Source organism: Delphinus delphis, chromosome 13 (assembly GCF_949987515.2).
Source record: "Delphinus delphis chromosome 13, mDelDel1.2, whole genome shotgun sequence".
In the NCBI taxonomy this organism is placed as follows: Eukaryota; Metazoa; Chordata; class Mammalia; order Artiodactyla; family Delphinidae; genus Delphinus; species Delphinus delphis.
The window spans coordinates 6,723,818-6,748,794 of record NC_082695.1 but is presented as its reverse complement, the minus strand read 5'-3'; the positions used below and the strand labels follow the sequence as shown (position 1 = coordinate 6,748,794).

The 24,977-nt window shown below is 51.1% G+C and overlaps 1 protein-coding gene and 1 non-coding gene across 2 annotated transcripts in view; both read right to left on the bottom strand.

Annotated features, from left to right (window-relative positions):
- PITPNM2 (phosphatidylinositol transfer protein membrane associated 2) overlaps nucleotides 1-24,977 on the bottom strand; it is a 144,247-nt gene that overhangs the window by 110,674 nt on the left and 8,596 nt on the right. The window lies entirely within an intron of this gene.
- TRNAE-UUC (transfer RNA glutamic acid (anticodon UUC)) lies at nucleotides 13,982-14,054 on the bottom strand. Its single transcript has one exon. It is a non-coding gene; the product is annotated as a tRNA-Glu (tRNA).

Below are 24,977 nucleotides of genomic sequence, written 5' to 3'. Positions count from 1 at the left end.
TCCTGGGATGGAATGCCCACCCTCCATGCCTCGAAAACTCAAACTAGCTGACTGGTACACAGGGAGAAGGGTTCATTGAAATTTAGGAAAGGAAAAGGCAACATCACTTCAACTGCTCTGCCCACCGAAGGCCTTGGTGGGACAAAAAGGGGAGAGAGCGAGACCTGTGCCTAAGACTCGGGATATGCGATGGAACGGGATGGACGGGAAGCCCGGCACCCGGGCTCCTGCTCTAACTCGGGGCAGAAGGAGAGAAAGAGCCAGGCTCTGGGAGATTCGGCCACTCGTCCTGACTCCACAGAGGACCCCAGCACACCACAGCCCCAGGCCTCAGTTTCATCCAGGGAGGTGGTTACCTGAAAACACACGCATGGTTGTTTCCGTGTCACTGACCATGACTTGTGGGAAACGGCAAGGCAGCACCCAGGCTGGGGAGCCCCCAAACTCTTGTTCTGTCCCGTTGGCTGGGGTGGGGAGGGCCAGGCTGACCCAGGGGAGCCAAGAGAAGAGAGGCACCCCAGGGCGCCCTATACCGAGGAGAGAAACGCAGGCCGCCCGGGGAATCCAAAGCTACCAGGGAGAGCACATCAGTCCTTCCTGCTTGGTGGAGAGGAGTCAATATCTGCAAGAAGCAGGATCGATTAATACGATTTACCCCACGTACTTCAGATAAAGTCAGATGTTTGAGGAAGAGGAAACGGCAACTGAGCCCCTCCCCCCCCAACTCCAACGCTGGTGGGCGGTCCTAACCTGCAGGTCTGCGTGGGAAGGCGCCTCCGACGTCCTGCTCTCAAGGCCCACAGAAGGGAGCAGCCTGCAGGGAGAAGCTCAGCGGGCGAGGGGTGAGACATCTGGTCGCTCTGATCGCGCAGCGCCCGCTGGGAAATCGAGGAAGCCAGGCCTCCTCCTGAGCAACGCCAAAGCGATCCAGATGTGCCCAGAGGGCAGGACCGGGGGTGCCTGGCTAAAGGAGCCTTCATTTGACAAAAGGGACCCAGTCCAGGATGCACTCCTGGGGGCTGATACACCCGACACCGACACCGCCCAGGACTCCCTCTGCTTAGGAAGACTGCGCAGGGAACCGGAACCCATAGCCCCAGCACACGCGGGAAGCTTTCTTCTCTCAGAAGTCCAGCTCGGAGCTCTCAGCCTCAAACCTGAGGTTTTCACCCATCAACCTTTGGGACTGCGGGACCTCAGGACCTCAGGCTGCAGAGGGGAGGCAGGTGGGAGATGGGGGGTGGGCGGGGGGGCCTGACACATCAGCCCGGAGTTCTCGGTAAGCAGCCACCAGCATCTTGATGCTGGGGGCAGGGTCACGGTCAGCAGGGCGATGCAGGTGACTCTCACCTTCCAATGAAGCCCCTGAACTCGGGCAATACGGGACTGGAGGCCCACCTCCACCAGATACCCAGAAGCCAGAGACAAGCGCTCACAACAAAATGAAAAAGGTGGAGAAATAGATTTCCAGGGAGTCCCAGGCGCAATCAGACTACAAGAGGACAGAACTTGCACAGGCACCACGAAAGCTGCCACCCAATCCAGGGCCCCCATCAGGACCCAAGATGCTCCCGTGATCCCTGTGTACAGCTCAACGCCCATTCTTGTTTGTCTGACACATGTGCACCCCCCGGTACGGTGCCCAGGAGGCAGACAGCAGCCCAGGAGGCCTTCCAGTGACCATGACTGGAAGGCAGCCCCCTGCTGCTATAGAAGCTCTAATTGTTCCAGGAACCGATTCCCAACTCCGGAGCAACCCTGCCCCAGGGGCTGAGGCCAGGCACCGGGGCAACTAGGGACACTAGAAGTAGAAGTAAAGAAGAGGCGCATTTCATGGTGGCTCGGAAAAACAAAAGTGATGAACTGCAGAGTGAGGGCACAGACGGCGAGAATTCAGGGGAGGAAGGGAAGCGAACTAGGGAGGTGAAAAGATAACCAGTGACGGCACAGCAGTGGGAGGTGTGGCTGCAAGCGACAGAGACGGGCTTTTCACACGCCGCCCACCCCAGAGCAGTCCCACGCTCCCTCCCGGGAAGCCACAGCCAGTTCTGCAGATTCCTCTCTGGGATGGGGCTGCAGGGGTTGAAGCTCCATCTCTGCCCTGCACAGACATGCTCGACCCCCAAAGAACACAACACCCCAGGTGTCCCAGGTTCCAGGTCCCCGCCGGGCACGGGAGCCCCGCCGGCTTCCCCGCTCCATCCCACCAGAACCCCCAGCTCGCCCTCACACGCCCTGCCTCTGCACAGCTTCTCCTCTGTTCTGTTTCTTAGCCTTCATCACACCACCTCCAAACCCTCTATGAGGTCAGTGGCAGTCTCCCCATTCGAGGGGTCAGGAAACCCACCGAGAGGGTTAGGGGTCTGCCACGGCAACACGCCAGTCAAAGGCGAGCTGGCTTCTGCACACCGGCCCCACTCCCCTCCACTGTGCCGCCTCCCCCCCCCACCCCCCCGGGGGTGAGAAGGTCAACTGACTCACACCCGGCAGAATGAGATCAGCAGCGGCTGCAAGAAAGGATGCGCACGCTTCACACAGGGGTGCGCGGCGGGGAAATGATTTTTCTGACACAAAAGCATTTAAAATCCAAAAAGTGAATGCAGAGTCAACTTAAGGAGCGACACAGCTCCTCGGGGGACAGAGCTCTAGGGGCAGGGGAGCAAAACGACACTGGAATAAAGTAGGAAGATGCTGCCAGAGGAATCAGGCTTGCTCCCGTGACCTCTCATACAAAAGGCGAAAAGCAAATCAACCCACTCCCTTTAGGGGAATGAAAAATCAAAACAGAACACAATTCTGTGCTGAGATTTGCTGTAGGCATGTTCCATGCGCACCTGTAGCTGTGATCATGGGGGGCTGCGGCGTGGGATGAGGTTCTGGAACTAAATAATGCACGGTATGTTGCTGTTTGCCAGGAACAAAACCATTTTATTCCTTTGAGTTCTTCCCCCATTTTTACCGAAGTATAATCAACAAATAAAATCTTGATACACTTAAAGTGCATAGCCATAAAAAGAATGAAATAATGCCACTTGCAGCAATACAGATGGACCTAGAGATTATCCTACTAAGTGAAGTTAAGTCAGACAGAGAAAGACAAATATCATGACACTGCTTCTATGTGGAATCCAAAACAAATTATATGAATGAACTTATTTATAAAACAGAAATAGACCCACAGATATAGAAAACAAACCTATGATTATCAAAGGGGAAGGGGGGAGGGATAAATTCGGAGTTTGGGATTAACATATACACATGACTATATATAAAAGAGATAAACAACAAGGACCTACTGTACAGCACAGGGAACTAAACTCAATATCTTATAATAACCTATGATGGAAAAGAATCTGAAAAAGAATATATATGTGTATGTAGAACTGAATCACTTTGCTGTACACCTGAAACTAAGACAACATTGTAAATCAATCATACTTCAATAAAAAAAATAAAGTGTATAGCGTGATGATTTGAAAGACGTATGCATTGTGAAAGGATTCCCACCATTGAGTTTATGACCCTATCACTGCATATTTGTTTTTTGTGGTGAGAACACTTCAGTTCTACCCTTTTAGTAAATCTCCCTTATACAATACAGTGTTGTCAACTGTAGTCATCATTTTATGCATTAGATCCTCTCCTTTCAGTTTTAAATCTAAATCTTCAATATGCAACCCGAATGATTTGCAAGATTGCAGGAGGGTAAAAAAAAAAAAAAAAAAAAAAAGAAAAGAAAAAAAAACACCCAACCTTTGAAGATAAGAACCAATAGAAGTCAGAATTGCTTTCCTGAAAAATGTTCAGATCCTTAATTGTTCTAGTCAATGGACATGAATTAGTAAGTGAATCTGTTTCTCTACATAATTTCTATTAATAGAATATCAGTCTCTCCTCATCCCCACTAAATAAACGTCAAACAAACACTTAAAGAATACTGGTTTGATGGGGGTGCCAAATTACTAGCTTGCCCAGACATCCACATGTTTCAGGCTGGCCCCGGTTGAAAGTATAAGTTCCAAATGAGTGGGGAGCACGGCTGGAGTTGAACACTCTTGTTTCCAACCCCCGTTGACATGGAGACCATGAGGCAGGTGGCTAAAGAATGGGCAGAGAAGGACGGATGCAAATGGCAGTGGTACCCAAGCAGGTTGTCCAGGTTGCTGGCAACAGGAGGGGGCAGCCCAGCTTTCGATTCCATCTGAAGGCTTGGCTCCTAATTTTTTGATTTATTAAGATGTCATTCTCATGCCACAGAATTCACCCTTTGAAAGTGTACAATTCAGTGGCCTTCAGTACATTCGCAAAGTCGTACAACCATCACCTCTCTCTAGTTCCAGGATGTCTTCATCACCCCCCCAAAAGAAATCCCATAGCTATTAGCAGTCACTCCCCACAGCCCCTCCCTCCAGCCCCTGGCCAACACCATCTGCCTTCTGTCTCCACAGATTTGTCGATTCCGGACATTTCGCGTAAATGGGACCATTCAGTACGTGGCCTCTTGTGTCGGGCTTCTTGCACTTCTCATCATGTTTTCAAGGTTCATCCACATTGTAGCCTGCGTCAGCACTTCATTCTTTTTTGCGGCCGAACAACACTGCATTGTGTGGGTCAACTGTGTTTTGTTCATCCGTTCATTTGTGAACAGACACTTGGGTTGTTTCCACTTTGGAGCTATGAAGAATTGTGCTACTAGGAACATTCGTGGACAAGTTTTTGTGTGGATGTATGTGTTTGATTTAGGTACATACCTGGGAGTTCCTATTTTTTTTTTTTTTTTTTTGGCCACACTGCCCGGCAGGCGGGATCTTAGTTCCCCGACCAGGGATTGAAACTGTGCCCCCTGCAGTGGAAGTGCAGTCTTAATCACTGGACCACCAGGGAAGTCTCCAGGAGTTCCTAATTTTTAACAAAATAATTTAAAACAAGTAATACATCTGTATTTCTGAAAAGATTTAAAAAAGCATGAGAGTGAGTTTCTCTCTCGTCCCTGTTCCCCAGCACCTGGTTCCTCTCTCCAGTGTCAGGTTAATTCTCCCAGAGACGCCTAGACATAATGTACACCCTGCTGCTTTTTACAGACAGCTGGCAGGAGGAAACCTGACAACTAGATGAGGCCGGAATCAGCTTAGTGATGCTTTGGAAAGAGCACAGGGCCCAGTCCAAGTCCCATCTCTGCCGTCTGTCGGCAGCCCGCCCCTGGAAAGCGGCTTAGCGGAGGGAGGCGCCCTGGGTGGACGGGTGGTGATGTCTGGCTCTGCCATCTCTTGGCTCTATGGCCTCAAGCCCGCTGCTTAACCCCTCTGGACTCCGCTTCCTTATCTGTAAGAGAGCGCTGACACTACCACCTAGTTCACGGGACCACCACAAAGGACCCATGAGCTCAGGAAAGCAAGTGCTTAGCACTGTGCCCGGCACACAGTAAGCACCCAGTGTTTGCTGTCGCTGTAATTCCTGCTGCTACTGTTTGCTACCCTGTGACCCGATCCTCGGTTTCCCCACCTGGAAAATGGCGGGAGGCACCGCCCATGCACGGTCACGGTGTGGAGCACACGAGACCCCGGTGCGCCACCGTTGCCGAGCAGTGGGAGCTCCGGGAAAGTTAGGATGGCCACAATGCATCCCCACATCCCCGTGTCCTGCTCCAGAACCTCCCCAAAGGAGAGGCCAGGCTCCCCGCTCAGCCTCCGCGGCCTGAGTTCTCCGCCCCCCACCCCCAAGCCCAGAGGAAAAGCCTGCAGCCTGGACCCCACCCCTGGGTGGGGTGGCTGGCTTTCTTCTTTCTTGTCCCTTTCCAGCCACCCCCCACTCCGGATCCTTCTCTCTGCTTTCTCAACACACTCGGTTCTGAACCTGAGAGCTTCTCTCTCTGAAGGCAGCAGGGAAACCCTCAAGAGACCTTCAAAGTGGAGAGACCTCAAGTGAGGAAGGAAGCCTTAGCGGGGGCCATTAGAAAGCTGTTAGGAGCGGTCTCCCCCCCAGCTGGCAAAAGGCAAAACAGAGCCTGCAGAACACACCCAGGCCTGGGAGGGCGGGAGAGGAGCTGAACAGTGCTGCCTCGAGCGTGTATAAGTTCATGGGGGGAAAACACCCAACACACACATACGCGCGCACACACACACACACACACACGCACACACACGCATAACGAAAAGGAGAAATTCTTAGCCTGCGGCAGTTGGTAGCATTATGTAAAATCCCAAGCCCACAAAAATATCATTTGGATGATAAAAAGTTAAATTTAGCTAAGTACAGAGTGACTAATACTACGAGGGAGGGGCAGCACCCCCAGTTGCCTGGAGCTGATACAGCTGGTTTTTAGAAACTTTTGACAAGTAACCAGGGCCTGGTGCGGCCCAGAATAACATATTATGTAATAAGAGGCGCAGCCATCCGCGATACAAAGCAGACGGCAAGCGCTGCAGCCTCTTGGAGGGAGGGAACCGCTGGGGTCTGGCTGGAGCTTCTCCCACAGAACGGCTCCTGGAAGCCTGGGCGTTCCGGAGGCATCCAAGAGTGGAGCCGGGCCTCGGCAGGCTAGCGTAAGTGGATCACCTGGCCTCTTTCGCAAAGAGCTCTTCCCAGAGTGTCTGTGCCGGATGGTTACTTGGGTGGCCCCCAGTGGGGTCCCTGTCCTTTGGATCCAGTCCGGCCCGATGACCTGTTTTAACCAACAGAACGGCGAGGGGTAGAGAGGGAGGGGGTGACACTGTGCTGGGTTAGGACCCGAGCCTTAGGAAGGCCCGGCTAAGCACTGAAGACACAGACTCGGAGGGGAACCAGTGCCTCAGCTGATGCAGCCAAGCTCCCGTACCCAGCCACCAGCCATGGGAGCCGGGCCATGTGGAAATGCATCTTCCACCCCCCAGTCAAGCCGTCCCAGCTGACACCAGCGGAGCAGAGATGAGCCGTCCCCAACCAAGCCCTGTCCCAACTGCCACATCGTGAACAAATAATTGGTGCTTTCAGCCACTAAGTTGGGGAGTACTTTGTTGCAGCAACAGAACACTGACACAGTAGTCAAGCTCTCTACTGGGTTTTGGGGAAATTTCTATTCCTAATGTGAGACTTGTGAGGATTTTTCACACTCTCACATATGAGTCACTAAGAGAAGTCAGTGCTTGCATGAGGCTGAGGAAGAGACTAATTTCCCCCAAATCCCAATGGAATAAATGCTGAAGTCGAGCCTTGCGCTGAGTTTCAAAGAGCCGCTGGGAAGGCTGTGGGATTTCTCCAATGATCCAATAGACTAACCAGGCCGCCAGTTGATCAATCCAAGCTGTCACTTAATTACGTGACTTTCACTCGTCCTCTCCAGAGCGGGGGCTGGTACAGTGTGGACAGAGGTATCGAGGGAACTCCCTGTGTGTGATGCCACAATTCCAGGTGTGAGGGCTGACAGCCAAGCTCTAGCTGGCTGACTCTTGGTAAGTCAGTTCCCCTCTGTGGGCCTCAATTTCCCATCTGTACAGTGAGAGGCTGATGTTTAAAAGGCCTCTCCAGGTGTGGAGAAAAGGGAACCCTCCTGAACTGTTGGTGGGAATGTAAATTGGTGCAGCCACTATGCAGAACAGTATGGAGGTTCCTTATAAAAACTAAAAACAGAACTACCATAGGACCAGCAATCCCACTCCTGGGCATATATCCAGAGAAAACCATAATTGGAAAGGACGTGTGCACTTCAATGTTCATTGCAGCACTATTTACAATAGCCAAGACATGGAAGCAACCTAAATGTCCACTGACAGACGAATGGATAAGGAAGATGTGGTACATATACATACAATGGAATATTGCTCAGCCATAAAAAAGAACGAAATCATGCCATTTGCAGCAACATGGATGGACCTCGCAGTTATCATACTAAGTGAAGTAAGTCAAACAGAGAAAGACAAATCTCATATGATATCACTCATATGTAGAATCTAATTTTTTTTTTAATGATATAAATGAACTTATTTAGAAAACAGAAACAGACTCACAGATTTTGAAAACAAACTTGTGGTTATCAAAGGGGAAACATGATGGGGAGGGATAAATTAGCAGCTTGGGATTAACATACACACACAACTAGATATAAAATAGATAACCAGGGGCTTCCCTGGTGGCGCAGTGGTTGAGAGTCCGCCTGCCGATGCAGGGGACACGGGTTCGTGCCCCCTGGTCCAGGAAGATCCCACATGCCGCGGAGTGGCTGGGCCCGTGAGCCACGGCCGCTGAGCCTGCGCATCCGGAGCCTGTGCTCCGCAACGGGAGAGGCCACAGCAGTGAGAGGCCCGCGTACCGCAAAAAAAAAAAAAAAAAGATAACCAACAAGGATGTACTATATAGCACAGGGAACTCTACTCGATATTCTGTAATGACCTATATGGAAGAAGAATCTGAAAAAGAATGAATATATGTATAACTGAATCACTTTGCTGTACACCTGAAACTAACAACTTTGTAAATCAACTATACTCCAATAAAATTTCTTAAAAATTAAAAAAACAATAATAAGACCTCTCCATTCGGCTCCAACATTCTGCAATGCTATAGTTTTGGCAGAAGGGAAGGCAACACTGAAACAGAATCCAAAACACTGAACAAAGTCCAAGTGACTTGCATCTAGTTTACAAGGCAGACACACACACATTGGAATCCTTACCTCTGTTCCCTTGTAACCTCACTCTTATCTCTGTGTCCTTCATTTGAATTTGTTCCTTCCACAACATTCCCTGTGGAAATCCAGTGTGGTCCAATTTCCTCTTCCTAAATTACACTTTTGGCCCCTGGATTCTTTTTTTTTTTTTTTTTTTTGCGGTACACGGGCCTCTCACTGTTGTGGCCTCTCCCGTCGCGGAGCACAGGCTCCGGACGCGCAGGCTCAGAGGCCGTGGCTCACGGGCCCAGCCGCTCTCGGACCGGGGCACGAACCCACGTCCCCTGCATCGGCAGGTGGACTCTCAACCACTGTGTCACCAGGGAAGCCCGGCCCCTGGATTCTTAATGGAACTGTGTGATTAGTTCTGTGCATAGAGGGATGTACACCCTGCTTTCCAGCCCAGCCCCTAAGACACCTCACATGATCCTCCATGCAGAAACTCCTAACTGAGGACAATCTACGTGCAAATGAGTAAAACGACGACAACAACAAGTCTTAGTTCTGGGCTTCCTAGTAGGCAAAGCAAAGAGGGATATACGCTGGCCACAGAGCTCTGCTGACAGTGAAAAACATACTGTTCATGATGAGAATCATTCTTTGTCCTGGCCGAAAGCTCTGGGAGGAAGTCTCCCCAGGGTCTCTGGGTGAGGGAATCGGTATCTGGCAGAAGGCAGCAAGAGGAGACCAAGCTTGCCCCGAAATCTGTCCCCTCCACGGCAGAGGGCCAGCTTTTCAGGCCCTCCTGTGGCCTGAGTGGCACTTGATTGTGGCGCGCAAAATTCTTCATCCTCGTTAATGTCAACACGGCAGCACCACGATAATGACGGAAAATATTTACATACTCGTACCAGGACGGGTTGTTTAGACCATCTGGCTACCGGATGCGGTAAAAGTACTGTCAAACACACGGCCTGTCCACGAATGCTGTGCCTCAGCACTGACGGAGGCCGGGCTCCGGGGTTCAGGCGGCATCCCAGGTCCCATCCGCATCATACACTGGACCACGGGGGACCCGAGAGGCCATCTCACGTCTTGGCCGGCCTGGACCCGCCATCGGCCTCAGACCCCTGCAGGTCGGGAGGAGGGCCCTCAAAGTGCCACCCCTGCTCCGTCTGGGTGAGCATCGATGATAACCTCCTGACACTATCAAGGATCTCTTTAGGACTCAAGTGCTCCAAACAAGACTCACTCGGCAAGGCAGCCCCGATTCTGCAGCCACCGCGGGACTTCTCCAGTGATCTCATGGGGCTGCTGGGACTTCTCAGAGGCAAACAGCACAGTTCGCTTGTGTCTGAAGCCGCTTCTGCCTGAGCTTTCTCTCGCTAGGGAGGCAGAGGCAAGGATGAGGTACCACTGCTCCAGAAGGATGGAGGATGGTGAGCTTAACCTCGCCTCATTGAGAGCTGCTTCTTCCTTCTGTCCGTGTGGCTCTGCTGAGTTCTGAGACCAGGCTGAATAACAGAGGTTTTTTTCTGGGTTGACGTTAAATTTTTTTCCTTTTTCTTTCTTTCTTTCTTCTTTTAAACTTGGGGTGTTTGGGCGGGTGGTTTTATTATTATTTTCTTAATTTTAGTAAAAGCAAGAAATATTCCATTCGGAGCTCGTTTCAAAATTAGCAATTTTCTTAATGGGAAGCATACGCTTGCCGCCCACACGAGGAGCTGTGTCAGCTCGGCAGTCACAGCGCCCAGTGAACATGGTGAGCCGTGTCACCTTCCTGACAACCGTGAGTCAAATGGAAACTCATCACAGGTGGCTGGGAGGCCAGGGGCCTGGCTTGAAGCTCTGATGACGGCTTTCAGAGAGGCACGTCTGTGGAGAAGGTCGGCGGTGTTTCCGTCCACTATGAACTCACAGCTTTAGAGTCTTTTTATAACAAACACCCTCGAAGATTTAAAGTGCGCCAACCACAGCGTTTAGGGCCGGGGGGGGCGGGCACACGGACCAGGTTCAAGTGCCAGCCGGCCACCTTGCCTCCTGGAATCGGGATTTTTTTTTTTTTTTTTTTTTTTGCGGTATGCGGGCCTCTCACTGCTGTGGCCCCTCCCGCTGCGGAGCACAGGCTCCGGACGCGCAGGCTCAGCGGCCATGGCTCACGGGCCCAGCCACTCCGCGGCATGTGGGATCTTCCCGGACCGGGGCACGAACCCGCGTCCCCTGCATCGGCAGGCGGACTCCCAACCACTGCGCCGCCAGGGAAGCCCTGGAATCGGGGTTTTGACTGTGAAATGAGGGTGACACAGCTCGAGGCAGCTTCCTGCCCTGATAGTCACGAGCTGGTTCTCTAGTCATCAGGTGGCTGGGATGCACTGGCCCGGGTTAGGGGTGTCTGTGGCCATGGACTCAATCGAGGGTCATGGTCTTTCCCAGGACTGGCTCTTCTCTCTCTGCAAGTAGGGTGAGGACCATAAACCCCACCCATGGAGAGAGGCCCGTGAAAAAAGTCAGAGCCTGAGGCCGGACATCACGCAAGGCTCAGGAGTTTGCAACCCTGGCCCAGGAGAGCAAGCACGTGTGCACATCCACGTGCCCTAAAAGCACTGAGGCCAACAGCACGGGGTGCCTGATAATATATAGTTTGGGATGACAGTCTGCACTGGTAACACACCTAGCACCCCAGTGAGGCCGGGTGGCCATGCAGAGGCCCAAACGACATCTCTGGGAGGCATTTCAGATCCCTCAAGCCCCAGGAGAGACCTCTGCTAGAAGCCACCAAGTAGTTTCAAACAGATACCTGCTCTGCTCACCGGCTTCTAGACAGGGCTGGGCAAATGCTCTTCTTGCAAAGTGAACTGCTGGGGACACAGGGATATCATGAGGAAGGCCACACCCAGATCACTGCCTGCTTCACTCCTACCAGGCGCCAAAAACATCCAGCAGCAAGCCAGCGACAGGCTTCTTGTTTAAACGCATCAAAACAGAGAGAAAAGACAGCTAAGGGTGGGCCCAGCGCCTAGGGATGTGGAGTAGCTTAGCCCCGGGCCTCCTAAGTTGGAGCCAGGATCTTTTCCAAACCGTAGAGCCCCTGCAGGCCCAGCCCGAGCTCCTACTGTCTCCAGCCTTCAACGCCTCCTGCCCTGGCTCCCGCATCCCAGCGGCCTGCTCAGCACCAGGAACCGCCAGGCCCCCACCAGTTCAAGGCGAAACGAGAACCACATGGTTAAGAGAGCAAGTCGTCGTTCTACAAGCTCTGTTTATTCTCTTTTCATTCTTAGGTTAGACCTTTCCTATTTCTTAGTGTCCTTTCGTTCATGAGAGGATGGCTACGGGGAACTGTAGCTTTTCTGTGTGTGTGGCTAGTTACTTATAACATAAGTTTTACCATTTTAATTACTTTTAAGTGTACTTCGACGGCCTTCAGTGTATGCACAGGGCTGTGCAACCGGCACCACCACCCCTTTCCAGACTTTCCTCACCACCCCAAACACTCAACACTAACTCCCCACCCCTCTTTTCCCCCCAACCTCCGGTAATGTCTGTGAATGGTACCTCTTTATGTTTTAATTCTATTTTTATTGTTGGCTGCGTGGCGTGTGGGATCTCAGTTCCCTGACCAGGGATCGAACCCACGCCCCCTGCACTGGAAGTGCGGAGTCTTAACCACTGGCCCGCCAGGGAAGTCCCAGAATGGTACCTCTTTAAAAATAATGTCCTTACTTGGCAAAATTATTTTGTAATCTTATAAGTCCTGGTGTCATTTTCAAGCTCCTGGTACTTCTCAGACACTCGGTGATAAACAAGCTGACAGAGGAGGGGGCAGGCAGCTGCTGTCCCCCATCCCCACCAGGAAGGAAACTTTCAGGCCACAGCCAGTATGGAGGAATCGGGGGCGGCCCCCTCGCGGTCGTGTTCAAGTGGGCACCTAATGGGAGACGTCTGGCCAGGAACTCTGCTAGAGCTGCCCTTTGCGGTAGAAAGGCTCTCACCGGTTTTCTCCAGATTTTCATCTTACTTAAAAGCTCTTCCTTGCCTGGAGGTTTAAGGTTAAAAACCACTGCCTCATGCTCCCACGCTGTAAGTGGGAATGTCGATTGGTCCTACCTTTATGGAGAGCAATTGAGCAGTAGCTACCGACAATAAAAGGAAAACACTCCTTGACCTGGCAATTCTGCTTCGGGGAAATTTATTCCGCAGATTTGAAAGCCTATTTGCATGAAAACCTACATACTGGGAGACTCACTGAGGTAGCATTTGCTCCCAGTCTTTCACGGCTAGAATGCAAAACTCCATGGAAAGGGAGCTGGCTTAAGAAATGATGGTGCATAAGAAGGACCTACTGTATACAGCACAGGCAACTCTACTCAATACTCTGTAATGGCCTATATGGGAAAAGAATCTAAAAAAAGAGTGGATAGATGTATACGTATAACTGATTCACTTCGTTATACACCTGAAACTAACACAACATTGTAAGTCAACTCTACTCCAATGAAAATTTTAAAAAGAAAAATAAATAAATAATGGTGCATCCATTGGCCAAACACTAAGCCCATTGTTAAAAAGCCCGGGCAGCCCAGATGCACGAACAGAGGACCACCTCCAGACTTATGCACTGATAAGTCAAAACAGCAGGTGAATAGGGAAGCAGCCATTTGTGGAGTTTTTTCTCATGTAACATATATTCACATATGCAGAGAATCTCTCTGAAGAGTATACACGCTGGGAGACCGCAGACAGGGAGCAAAGAAGTCTTACATTTAACTCTCAACCACTTGCCGTTTGGTACCAAGTACAATGTATTACTTATCCAAACAATGTTTTTCGTACCGAATATGGTCTTTACTCTTTTGGGTTTTGACTACTTTATTGTAACCCATGAACTTGTAAGTTCCATAAAGCGAGAAATGTATCTTATTTATCTTTTTCCTTCTCCCAGTTTTACTGAGCTACAGTTGACAGACAGCACCGTGTATGCGGTTTCAGGCGTACAGCATAATGATTTGATCTAATTCATCTTGAAAACCTTGTCAGTGTCCCGTATAACGTCACATACCACTTTCTGGGTGTTTTAGTAATTTTTGGAAGCCATGGAAGAATTGAGAGAGTGAATGATGAAGTGAATGATGAGTGAAGAAAGGCATTGGAAAAATAAGTCATGTTCTTTAAATACTAGAAAACTGTGAGTCCTGAGTTGCCAGGGAAAGAAAAGGTTGAGGGGATGCAGGAACTGATTGATCGTGGAGATCTAGGTAGAAAAATCAGACTCAGTAATATTGAAGGAAGGTATACACCACTCGGTCAACAGGGCAGTGATGTTGATGTTAAAAGTTTAACTGAACAAGTGTTTTTTGTTTTTTGGGGTTTTTTGGCTACGCCTCACAGCTTGTGGGATCTTAGTTCCCTGACCAGGAATTGAACCTGGGTCCTCGGCAGTGAAAGCGCAGAGTCCTAACCACTGGACCACCAGGGAATTCCCCCGAAAAAGAGCTTTTAGATTTTAATAACTATTTTAGATTTTTTTAAACAGCCAACATTTAATGTTTCTTTTGAAACTGCAGAATGCAAAAATAATAAAAATAATAATGGGTGGCCCAAACGATTTTAAAATACATTTTTTGAAACCACATTACATCTACCTTTTAATTCCATGAACCACATATTCCTAAAGAATCAGAAAGTAGATCAAAAAACCACCACTCTCCAGTGAGTTGGTGACAAGGTTTGAGCGTACATACCCAGCTTGGGAGCGCGTGCCTCTGATCCTCCACGAGCCAGCCTGCAAGCTGGCAGCAACCTTGACCACTGAGAAGTGTGGGCTGACTAGCAGAGCAAGGCCGCCAGGCTTCAAGGAAAAAGCTTCCACAAAGCCCGAGGACTTCAGTCCTCGGAAAGTTATACCGGCCCCCTCGGCCACCCATACAAACAACCGTGGCTAAAATAAGGCAAAAAATGAACAGAAGCAAAAGCACACTGAGGAGAGGACAGGAAAAGAAACAGGCAGGAGGGAAGGCTACCTTAAAAGGAACTAAGGGAGCCCGGGGTCCAGCCAGAGGGATGTCTGGCAGACGCACCCCCATCCAGCCCTTCCAAGGCCTCCCAGGACGGCCCGGTTCGTTCGTGACACCAGAACTTCATCTGCATCTGGGTAGCCCCAGCCAGCCAGATGACTCAGCCATCCCTAAGAGACTGAATTACACCAAGGGCTCGCTGTTTATTCAGAGAGAGGCAAGAAATGCCTTTGAGAAAAAGCAGGATCATTACCAGGGAAATGTGAAGGATGCCTCAGTCCCCACCAAGCTGGCTCGGGAGGTGTCCTCATGCTGGTTTCTAACAGGAGTTCATGGTGTCCTTCCAACAAGCAGACCCTTCTTACCAGCATCTCCTTCCCACTCAACATGGTGGCCTCGAGGAGACCAGAGCTGGGACCTGTGACAAACCCCGGGGAGGACTCTGACAGCCCCGTTCCCGAGAATGAGGAAGGTCCGACCCTCCTCAAGTGGCTTCCATCGCCCAGGATTAGTGCTGAGCTGAAATAACGGGGTCCCAGCCTTTGTAACAACAGCTCAGTGGTGTGCGAACGTGTTCAAAACTTCTCGGAGATTCCGCAGAAGGACCCTGCGAGGATGAGGTTAGGATCCCTCCCTCACAGATGAGGACATTCTGGTCCCGAGAGGCTAAGCAACTCATCCTAAAACCCCGCAGCCGGCAAGCAGCACAGCCAGGCTCGGGACCAGGTCTCCTGACTCCCGGTCACACCTCCGTGACCGAAACGCTAAATGGGAGGCTAAGCTCTAAGGTGATCCTGGATACTGAGCCATGCACCATTATTCCTGCATTTCCCAGGAATCTGGGCTCCAGGAGGCAAAGGAGATCCTGGCAGTTGCCTGAGGCTGCCAGGGTGTTACTGTCATTTCTAACCAGAAAATAAGGTCACTGGCTTGTGGACACCCGAGCAAACAGGTGCCAGAGGTGTCCCTTCCGGTAACGTTGACGAACCAGCTCCCACCTGGGAAAGTGATGGCGGTTTCGTTTTTATTTTTTGACTTGGCCATCATACCATCTTATTACTTCTAATTATTTTTCAGTGTATCTACTTTGAACACCTCAGCTGTATCCATCTCAAAACATCAATTGTGCAACTTTGTTTCTAAGAGTTCTGTTCTGCTTCTTTCCTAGCCCCTGGCACTGGCTTCACTCTGGAGTGACGATTATTAGTGGGAGAGGGTTTGCTTGGCCACTGACATTAAGGGAAGGCCTCTTAGAGCAGCATCTTCTAAATGCTGTTTGGCCCCAAAATCTCTTTTTGACACAACCTCCAGTAGCATTCTGTGCTCCTCAAACACACTTTGGGTAATGCTGTAGAGTGTTGCAGATGTTATCATGCATCTATGTCTACCCCTCATCGCTATGTTTTTAAGAGTAATGGATATTGAACTTTATCAAATGCTTTTCGGACATCTATTGAAAGCATCTAAGTTCTTTTCTTCTTTTTTTTTTTCCTTTTGGTAGGTCTCCTAGTGTTTTATCATCTGCTTATGACTTTGAGGCTGGTCCACAACCCAATGTAACAAGCCCTTTGCTGGGTGCCAGAATGGGGGAGCACAGAGAGAGACACCCAGAAAATAGCTCTTGCCTACAGAGGAAAGGGAGGGGAAAAGAACATGAAGAACACACACACACACACACACACACACACACACACACACCCCATCTGAATGGTAGGCTAGTATTTGTGAATTCATGTATCACACACAAGGCACAGTGAGGACCCCAGGAACCACACATGAGTCAGGTTAATCACGGAGAGCTTCCTGCAGGAGGTGGCAGGGGGGGATTTAGAGACAGGCTGGAAATGAGGGCATCTGGATTTGAGTCTTGCCCCACATGGAGTCCAAGGGCATGATTTCCTCACCTATAATTTTCTCAGCAATAAAACAGTAATAATCAGAGACCAAGAGACCTTCAGAGGCACCCAGTTTAGCCTCTTTCATTTGCAAACTCTAGAGGCCGGGGTTCAAAGAGGAGAGCTGATTTGTCCAAGATCACCGAGCCATCCCTACCGTCTTTCTTGGTTCCAAGGGGAGGGGGAGAGAAACAAAAAAGGCTTTGAGATCTTGGGTAGAAAGGAAGCAGAGAAAACCCAGTGTGTTGTGACTCTTTCCCTTAATAAACGTTATTGTTGCCACCCTGAAAGTTGGCTGAGTCAGGAGGCGGCCAGAGGGCTAGACTCAGGGTGCAGAGGCCAGCGGTCAGAGGAGCCTGGCTGGGAAGAGGGGAAGATTCTGGAGCCCCCCCCTCGCAGCAGCCCCAGGTCTTCTGCATCAACACACCTGCACAGACATACAAGGATGGCTTTCACAGGTATTCATTCACTCACCTATTCATTCAACAAGTATAGAGACTATACTGAAGAGTGTACACCCCAATTCATGTCCTTCTTAGAACCTGAAAATGTGACCTTACGTGGAAATAATATCTTTGCAGATATAATTAATGTGAGGTCAAACTGGATTGGCGGTGTGGGGTGGGGGGGCTGGATCCAGTATGACTGGTGTTCTTATAAAAAGGGAGGAGACACAGAGACACTCGCACAGAGGGAAGGCAACCATGTGAAGACAGGCAGAGATGGGAGGGATGCAGCTATACGCCAAGTAACACTGAGGATGCCCGGCCGCCACCAGAAGCTGGGAGCGAGGGATGGGACAGATTCTCCCCCCACGCCCACAGAGGAACCAATCCTAAATCTGGACTTGGGGTCTCCTGGACCGAGAAAGAATAATTCCTATCGTTTTAAGCCACCCAGTTTGTGGTGCTTGGTTACACAGCCCTGGGTTAGGAGCCCCAGGGCTTTCCCCACGGAACAGGGGGCCCTGGGAGGCAGAGGGAGTGTTTGGCCTGGAACCCCTCAAATCACATCATCCTCCCCCGCCCCGATCAACAGGCCTCGTCCTCGCAGCCACCACGCTGCCCACAGCCTGTGACCGAGCATCGCAGTACCTCCCCGGGCCAGACACAGGAACCCCAGCTTCATTAAGCCGCGAGGCACCAGGTACCACACTAGGCACTTGCACACACATCGTCCTTTAAACATCAGGGTCAGCCAGAAGACAGGTGAGGACACAGCAGCTCCGAGAGAGAGCAGGTCTGTGGCAGAATCACACTCCAAGTCTGCACGGCTGTCTGCACGGGGGGGCGTGGGCGATCCTTTGGCACACTTCCCAGCTCCCCCGGGGCTGCAGCACCTGCCCCCGGCAGGCCCATCTCCCACTCGCTCTGCAGCTGTGGGGACCCCAGGCAGTTGCCATCCAGCCTTTGAAAAGGTATTTATCTTTCCATTCCCTGAGACCGAGTGAGAGCCATAAAAGGCCATGCCCGACGTCAGGTGCACAAGCGTTCCATAGAGACAGATGTCGTTCACACACAGCGATCAGGCCTGGCCAGTGGCTGCCAGGGTGCGTCCCCCAGAGGGCACGAGAGCCTGGGGTGCAGACTCACTGCTGAGCTGGGCGGCCTTGGCCAGGCCACAGGTGCGGGCGTCTCATATGCAAAAGCCAGGTGTGGTCCAGCCCGAGGCCCACCTGAGGTTCTAGCACAAGACTGAGAGTTTTGTTTGGGTACCGTTTTAATCTTTTTCTTTTTTCTTCTTTTGGCCGCACAGCTCTGGCACGTGGGATCTTAGTTCCCCAACCAGGGATCGAACCCGTGCCCCCTGCAGTGCAAGCACAGAGTCTTAACCACTGGACTGTCAGGGAGGTCTCCCATTTTAATCATTTTTAAGTGTACAGTTCAGTGGCATCGATGATATTCCCAGTGTTGTGCAACCACTATTGCCATTTCCAGAACATTTTCATCACCCCAAACAGAAGCTCTGTCCCCACTAACACCCTCCCCACCCAGTCCCTGGTGAGCACCATTCTCCTTTCTGTCTCTGACTTTGCCTATTCTAGGCACCTCACACAAGTGGAATCATACAACATGGTCCTTTCATGTCTGGCTTGTTTCACTCAGCATTCTGTTTCTGAGGTTCATCCGTGCGGTAGCCTGTGTCAGTGCTTCATTCCTTTTCGTGGCCATGTAATGTTCTATCGTGTGGATATACCCCATTTTGTTTATCCATTCAGCAGCTGGTAGGTTGGGTTGTTTTCACCTTCTGGCTATTGTGAATAATACTGCTGTGAACACAGGTGTATAAATACCTGTTTGAGTCCCTGCTTTCAATGTTTTGGAGTATAATAACCCAGGAGTAGCACTGCTAGTAATATTATATTGTAGGGATAGACCACATTCTGGTTATCCATTCATCAGTTGGTAACCCTGTGGGTTTTTTTTTTCTTTTTGGCCGCACCTCGCACGCTTGCAGGATCTTAGTTCCCCGACCAGGGATGGAACCCGCACCCTCAGCAGTGGAAGCGCGGAGTCCTAACCACTGGACCGCCAGGGAATTTCCAGTAACTGCGCTTAACCGTTTGCGGACCCACCAAACTGTTCCACAGCAGCTGCACCATTTCACGTTCCCGCCAGCAGGGCGCAAGGACTCCCATTTCTCCACACCCTCGTCAACACTTGTCATTTTCTGCTTTGGGATAATAGCCAAGCCGGAGATTTCAGAAGAAGGGAGGAGGCTAGTGCCTCAGGAGTCCCAGACACAGCCCGCTGGTGTCCGTGCGCTTCCGGCCCACCGCTCTGCGCAGAGCTGCAGGAGCACGGGCTGGGGAGTCAAGAGAATTCCATGCCAGTTCCAGCACTGGTGCTTATGGCTGTGCAACGCTGGTCAAATACTTTAACCACTCTGAGCCTCAGGTCTGTCCTCTGTGGGAACAGAGCTAACGAGCCCAGTGCACTTCCCGCAGGAGGCGGGGCTGTGAATCTGTGACAGCAACAGAAGAAAGAGTATTTTCAGAAACTCTACAGGGGGGACACATAGGTGGTAGTAAGCCGGGTGGTTTCAACCTCCCTTGATAGATCTTTTATGATAATGTATGGGCAGGACTAGAATACTTTCCCCTTCAACCTCTTCTTTCTCTGCCTTTGAATGGAGAAGCCAAAATACAGGAAAAAGTAGAAAGACAAAGAAGGAGTAGAAAAAATTCTAGATGACCTATTAAGGGCAGCCTTGGCCTCAGAATAATTACTGGACACACACACACACACACACACACACACACACGTACCAGTGTACACACAAATACACACACACACCCAGCACTTGAACCTCACTGTGGATTCAAAGTTTGCCCAAATCAATTATGTCACCAGATCCAGAGAAGCAGGTATATGGCAGGAATTAGCATCCCAAATTTTCAGGGGAGGAAATGAAGACCCGGGGAAATGAGGCAACCCTGCCCAAGGTCACCCAGCACAGCCGAAGTGGAGCCTTCAGACTCTTGTGCAGTTTAGCCAAAGCACAAGATGGCTGTGGACACTGGGCTCCACGCAGGGTGTGGGCCTAGGGCTAGTTCTTCTACAGCAGCAGCAACATCTGTCGGTCTGTCTGTCTGTCTCTGTCTCTGTCTCTCTCTCTCTCTCTCACACACACACACACACACACACACACAGTGACTGAGGTCTCCACCGAGCAGCCCAGGCCACGTTCCAGAAAAGAAAGAGGACCCTCTTTCCTCACCGGCAGGAAAACATGGAGCCTCATGGGCCCCCAGCTGGCATCTCCATAGTGACAGAATCACAGAAGATGTGGGGCTAAAAATAAAGCCTCCACCTTCTGAAACCCCCACCTGCTCGGCTCCAGCTGCAGGAGGGCTCGGTGACGCTGAGTGGCCAATACCTAAACAGCAAGGAAGGCCCCTCCGCCCTGAGAACAGGGGACAGCACACCTGGGACACCAGGAACGAGAGACCATCTGTGCTCCCACGAAAGAGTTTTCCACAGTCGTCACCCACGGGTTCCCAGACAAACCGGCTCCGTGCGAGTCACGCCAGCAAGCAAAAGGCACCCTGACCTCCGGGCACAAACGTTCCCGCACACGCACAAGCACCCCGTCCCTGGCAGGCCTCCGGAGGCACCTCTTAAGCCTTGAAAGTACAAAGTGTTCCTTTTCCAAAGGCACCAAGGCTTTTTAAGTTTCCTCACTTAAAAAGAGAAGATTTACAAAACGCTTAGCTCCCCAGGTAGGCTCTGAAAAACCTACTTAACTCCAAAATGGGTGCAGTGTGCGGTAAATGGTCTAAAGTAGCCGTTTAGCCGAGAGCTTCAGAGCCAGACTGCCTGGATTTGAATCTACCAGCCATGTGACCTTGGGGAAGTCAGCTTTCCCCTCTGGGCCTCAGTTTTCTCATCTGTACAATGGGGTTAACTGCAGAGGGCCATTGAGGACCTAGCGGAGAGTAAGTGCCCCAAGAGCTCAATCATTCAGTGGCCCGGTGGGTCATGTTCTTGTTGGGGGGCCAACCTGAGAACCCAATAGTGAACGGACATCCCAACTGAGAGCAGCCTTTCAAGGTGCCAGCTGTGCATCAGCTGGGAACCCTCCGTATTAGCCAGCACTTTGCACACACTGAATGCCCCCCGCCCCACTCTCCATCTACATGACCTTCCACAAATCAACCCCCAGCCTCACCTTATCTTCCGAATAATCTATAACACGGATCACAACGTATGATTCCTAGTATGATTATTAACTATATTACGGCTAATTTTAAACGGCCTTAAAATTCTCAAATAGCACACAACAAGTGCAACTCCTCATTAGTCAGGCAGCCCTAAGTTAATAATTAAGCAGCCTTAATTGGTGGATATGGAACTGCAGGGCACAGCCTCCTAGGCACCACTGCACATGGAACTGGCCCGGCCCGGTAATGGATTTCCTAAATCAGCTCACAGAGCTAATTCACATGGAAAGTTAATTAGCCTAATGAAGGCAAGTGTGACTTAGTGAATTCCAGTCTGACTTTCTGCTCTGACTCAGCCACCCCAGGAGGCTGCCAATGTCATCCTCCCGGCTTCGATTTCTTGGAGCTCCAAGGAGGGGGCCCAGGAGACAGTGCTGCAGGGAACCATGTGTCCCCGGCTCCCCTACTACTATCAGCTGGGAGTCAGCAAGTGCTCAGAAGGCCACTAAGAGGCAGGACACACCTTCTTGTGGGGCTGACTCTGGAACCTCTGCAAGGGAGGGAACTTTCCAGCAAGTGGAAGTCACAAGTGAGTCCCAGGAGGGTGGAGGGCCAGGCACCACCCCCACCCTCATAGCCTATGACTGATGAAGACCAGGGCTGTCCCTGTCCAGGAAGACAGCAGCTCACGTGTGCAGGGCAACTGACAGTCCACAAAACCACCCTCTCATCCAGACTCTCACTGCATCCTCCCCTGGGAGGGAGCATCGCTGCCCCTGTTGGATGGATACAGAAACCGAGGCCCAGGAAGGTGCGATCATCAAAGGCCATTCACCTTGGAAATGGTGCAGCTCTTGCCTCCCAGACCCCTAGGCCCTCCTAGTTCAGCTGTCTTTCACTGTTCCCCATCCAGGGGCAAGCCAAAGTCAACACCTCGCTGGCCCAGAAATGGCCCAAGTGTCCATCAACAGACGAACAGATAAACAAAAGGTGGTCTATCTATATGGTGGAATATTACTCAGCCATGAAAAGAAAGGAAATTCTAACACATGCTACAGCATGGATGAACCTGAAGGACATTCTGCTCAGTGAAATAAACCAGACGTGAAAGGACACACACTGTATGATTCTACTTACGCGAGGTACCCAGAGGAGTCAAATTCACAGAGATAGAAAGTAGAATGGTGGGTGCCAGGGGCTGGAGGGAAGAGGAAATGGGAAGTTGTTGTTTAATGGGGACAAAACTTCAGTTTGGGAAGACGAAGAAGTTCTGGACACGGATGGCAGTGATGGTTGCATGACGACGTGAATGTACTTAATGTCACTGAACTGTACGCTGAAAAGTGGTTACGATGGTAAATTTGATGTTATGTGTAATTCACCACTCAAAAAAAAGAATGAAGCACTGATACACGCTACAACATGGATAAACCTCGAAAACATTTTGTTACAGGAAAGAAGCCGGACACCAAAGGTCACACGTTGTACGATCCCATTTATGGGAAATGTCCAGAATAGGTAAATCTATGGAGACAGAGAGTAGATCAGTGCTGGCCAAGGGCCAGGGGAGGAGAGAGAATGGAGCATGATTGCTAACGGGCCTGGGGTTTCCTGTCGGGGTGGTGAGGATGCTCTAGAATGAGACAGAGGTGGTAGCCGCACAGCGTTGTGAATGCGCTATATGACACTGAATTGCACACTTAGAAATGGTCAGTTCTACGTTACATGAATTTCACTTCAATTTTAAAAAAAAGAAGGAAAGGAAAGAAACTCTCCCGTTCTCTGGCCTTCTCTCCTCCTGCATCCAAAGCCTCACCCGGTGCCCTCTTTTTCTGCTGGGCATCTGTCCAGCGGCCCTTCCTGCCCCTTCCGTGCACTGCACACACTGGAACCTCCATTTTCCCTCTGCGTCCAGGTGTGAGCACAGCCAGGGGATTGGAATCCTTCTGGGTGTGTGTCCTTCCAAGCAGGTTAGGATTCTAGTGAGAGCAGTAGAAATCTGGAAGGCAGCCTCCTGGGAGAACAGGTGGGCCAGACCACCTTCCCCGAGTTTTTCTTCGTCAGAGGCTTCATTAAGCCCTCTTCCAAGCTCGGAACAAGGCAAGGTGCTCCGAGGAAGCCAAAAAGGTATAACTCGGCCCTACCCCTGGGAGCCCCCGCCCGGCCCAGCTGGGACGCCTGGGCCCCGGGAGCTACACCAAGATAACAACAGTCCGGGGAGTGGCTCATACAGTGTGGGGAGCCCCAGGGAAAAGCAGACCCTCTAACTCTTGCTGAAGGGACCCCAGAGGCTCCCACAGGGACCCACCTGTGTCTCTTCTCCGCCTGGCGGCCACAGGCCCTTCAGCTCTCCCAGCTCAGAGGACATCGCAAGGCAGCCACCTACGGTGCAGGTGGGAGAGACAAAGCGTTGGCCTCTACCTCCTGCCCCACCTGCCGCTGCGTCCTGACCAGGCCACTTTGGGTCCCTGCTCTTTCTCTAACGAGCAAGGAGAAGGTCAGAAGTGGGGCAGGAAGAGGGGGACAAGCCAGAGCAAACTGACCCAGCCCCAGCTGAGAACCCAGAGTGGGTGGTGAGCAGGGCCCACCCTCATGGACAAGCCCCAGCCCACTCTGAACTGTGCCCTTTTAAAAACATGCCTGTCCCACCCCCATAAACGGGGTTCCTAACTCAGCCAGTCTGGAAGCGGCTCTGACCTGAGGGAAGGAAAAGGCACCACTTCCCAAGACCTCAAAGGCACACAGTTGGTGGAGCCTCTGACCACAGCCTCCTAGGCGTGTGGCTACAAGACTTGACAACAGGATCCCAGTGGGGGCTCCAACTCAGGTACGTGGCCGTGACCCCAGAGCGTGCAACCCTATCTTGGGGAATCTAATCCTGCTCTAAATCCATGGTGCCTTTGGCCTCTTTGGAGAGCAAAAGCTACAGAACAAAAGGAGAGAAATTCTGTTTTCCTCTCTGGAAAAAAAGAAAAGCAACAAAAAACTCACACAAACCCAAACTGAAAGCTTCTGGGCACTGCTCAGACCGAACCAGATCAGGAAATACTGATGGATTTTTTTTTTTTTTCTTTTTTGCCACACCGCGTGGCTTGCGGGATCTTAGTTCCCAGACCAGGGATCGAACCCGGGCCCTCAGCACTGAACGTGCAGAGTCCTAACCACTTGGCCACCAGGGACTTCCCCTGATGGATTTTAAAAACAACAACAACGTAACAACATGGCAGGGGCCATGTAATGGATGTGACAACGTGAACTTGAAGAATCGAGGACCCCGATTAGGACAAGAATCCTGGCCAGCAGGTAACCTCCTCTGTGGTTGGCCCAACTCATGACCTCCCTGAGCTGTAGTGTGCCCGTGTATGAAAACGACAGCTGAAAGCACTGAGCGCCAAATCATGACCTCTTCGAGCCTCAGTTTCCTCACCTGTAAAGTGGGCACAGCAGCACTTCTGGGTGTCAAATGAAGCACAACGGGCAGAAGCACTCCGTGCCATGGAGGGTGTTACACAAAAGGTGGATGAATGAGAAAGGCCGCTTTGCCTCTGGACCTCTAGCCACCGCCTCCCCACAAATGGTCATCAGGCCCTGAGTCACCACCAGGCCACTATGCTGGGCACCAGGGACTCAAAGACAAATAAGCCAAGGTCCCTCCGCCTGCAGAGCAGCTGGGCTAGACCAGATATCCCTATGGTTTGGAGAGGGAAGGCCTGCCGCCTTCTCCTTGGGCAGGAATCTCAGTATTCAGAAAAGTCTATCATGAAGCATCAATCTGGTTGGGTACAGGATGGGTACCACTATCAGCCTAAACCCTCCAAACACCAGTC